Here is a 2936-nt window from a genome sequence, read left to right on the forward strand (position 1 = left end):
AGAGGAGAAAAAAAAATTAAAAAAAGAAGAAGACAAGAGGTGGGGGTGAGGAAATCGCAAAAGGTGGCGAGGTGTTTCCTGTGCTCTTGATCCGGGGGCTGTATTGTGCGTCTGCCTGCGCTCCGCTCGGTCCGCGTCTCCTGTCGCTGTGTGTGGCTGATTGGTGCTGAGGTGAGGAAGCGGGGATGTGGACACCTACTGATCATTGGCTGGAAATTACTATAGAAACACTCCGGAGGTGGGAGGGATGGATGGCTCAGGGCGTCCTACGGGGAGGGAAATATCTCCGGGAAATATCTGCGTCCCTCGCCCTTTACAGTGCCCCCCCCCCCCACCCCCCCCCCCCCTTCTCTCTCTTTGACGAGATCTGTTTTTTTTTTTTTTTTTTTAATATATTTCTCTCATGACGAGACATTTAGAGCGGAGGAAGGGGGCTGTCATTGGCCACGCGCGTCTTTTAATAAGGATTGGGGAAACTTGTCAAATTAATTTGAATGGAGCTGAGCTGTGATTAAGATAAAATGCCTCCGCCGGGTTGTTTCCCTCCTCCTCTCGCGCTCCTCCGTCCAGCGACAGCCATAATTACTGAGACCTCCGGGATTCATCACATTATAAATCCCGCCTGCTGGCCACCCATGCAGCTCCCACTGACAACAGGGGCTCGCCTGATGCCACATGTATCCCTGGAGTCTCCGCGTGTGTGTGTGTGTGTGTCTATGTGTGCGTGTGACACTCCACACACACACTCAGAAGCTCCGGGTTCAAAAGAAATCACCAGTCCAATCAGCGTTTCTCTCCACTCAGCATTTTATCTTGTGCCACAGTGTTTAGTTTAGAGGAGAGAACTCTGGGTTTTTTTGGGGGGAATCACCTCTTTTGGAGCTTCACACTGTATCTGAAGATAAACAAGGGAACGACGGATGATACGTTTTATACAGGACGCTTCCACAACACAAAAAGCAGTGAATATGACAATGAAAATTACAAATATTGTCTGATCAAGATCTTAAGACTCAAATAAAGTACCCACAGAGCTTATAACTTCACTTTCTGTCAAAGTAAAACAGGAAAACAAATGCATGAAAAAGCATTACATCAATATATAAAGAATAAAAGGGAGGGATCCAAGGAAAAGCTCCTGCTGTGTTACCAAATTAACCCGTTTCTTCCAAACTGACAGTGGTAACGTGAAGAAAACACTGAAACTGGTCCGTTTATTATCAATACATGTGTTGTTTTTGTAGTGTTTCCTATAAAAGTGTAAAATTACTTTCAGAGAAACATCTAATCTCAGTTTGAGCACCTGACTATACAGAAAACTGCAGTTTCGCCATTCAAACATACATCCAACAAGTCTAGCAAGCTATATTCAGTGTATGTTCTTTCTGAAAGTCACACACATTGTTGCTGATAATACTACTCAGTCTTGCATAAGACTTCCTAAATGGGGGCTAAAGAATATTTCATATATTAACAATTTCTTTTCAGGGAAATGTTGAAATATGTGCAATGCTGTTCAGTTTTACTCCACTTTGTAAGCATTTTAAAAACAACTTCAAAGCAAGCAACTTTCTTTCAGGGTAAACATCCTTGAAAAGCACATTAGGGTGAAAACTTTCAATTTACACACATTTAGATCATGACTGATCAAAGCTTAATATTGGCTGCATGTCAGTCCAAACTGTCAATAAAAGACTGCCTACGAGGTTTAAACCTGACAACCTGTCTGAATGTTGCTCACATTAGTACCATATATATTTGTCTTGGAAGCTTTGGCAATTCACTTCTTACTATAAACACTGACGTCAGTTTCAACATATTTGTCCAAAGACAAAGAAAAATGTTCCTTCAATGGTTTAATTTAATAATGAATCACACAGCTGGAGCTAAGCAGTAGCTATACTTTCTGTTGGGTCGCAGAATATTTTCTCAATCAGTTTGACAATAAAAAGACAATGTTTATTTCAAGCTTCCAAGACTTTGTAGAGATTTTAAATTCTTTTTTTTTTTTTTTTTGTCTGAGCAACCAACCAAAAACACAACTATAGAAAAAAGAACTGCTGTTAGGAATTTCAGAAGTAACAGCAACTAATTTTATGTGGGTCAAAACCAGAAACTCAAACCTGTAAAACGTTTATGTGCACATTAACATACAAAAAAAAAACAAAAAAACACAACCTAATATATCACCGCTGTCACTGACAACAACTTTTCTGCCCATCGATTAATCAGTAAAGCGAGTGATCATCTCAGCTGCGTCTGACATATCATTTTAAAAAGGCACAGTGTCACGGAGGAATAAGCAATCCCTGCATTGCGTCGACTTTAAGACAGGCTTATGTGTGAGTAAACAAACTGACAGCTACACTGACACATTTCTAAGTCATACCAGCCCTTCCAGGTGAGCTGTGTGACACAGGCCTATAGGCTGCTAAGGGCTACGCTTTGATGAATTTATTTAGAACTGGCAATAGACAGGACAGCAAAGAAGAAAAACACACCCATGATAAACACTGTACAATTATAAGTAAATAGGAGATATTGGAGTTATGAAAAATAATCTCTTCAGATTCTTCTGCTCTGCTTTAACATTCCTGCAACATACTTTTCCTTGAGCTGCCATGTAAGAGAAGGTCATGAGTATATCACTGTATATATTATGAAAGAAGCACATAATGCACTCTGCTGATAGGTAAGCGCAAAAAGCACACCTAATTTTTGAGCTAAAAATGTAATAGTTGATGTTTTCGGTGTCGTTGCTCCATGCAAAAGGCATGCGTGCATATCTGAAAAAACATCGGGCTTGACGAAGTTCAAAACAATCCGGTCCAATCAACACTTCCCTACCGGCTGTGACTCATTACGGCCTTTATTATGTGATGTTTTTGCTGCTCAGACCCCATTAGGATGACGTGATTTTGAGGTGTTAATTAGGC

This window comes from Salarias fasciatus, chromosome 6, assembly GCF_902148845.1.
Source record: "Salarias fasciatus chromosome 6, fSalaFa1.1, whole genome shotgun sequence".
NCBI classification, from domain to species: Eukaryota; Metazoa; Chordata; class Actinopteri; order Blenniiformes; family Blenniidae; genus Salarias; species Salarias fasciatus.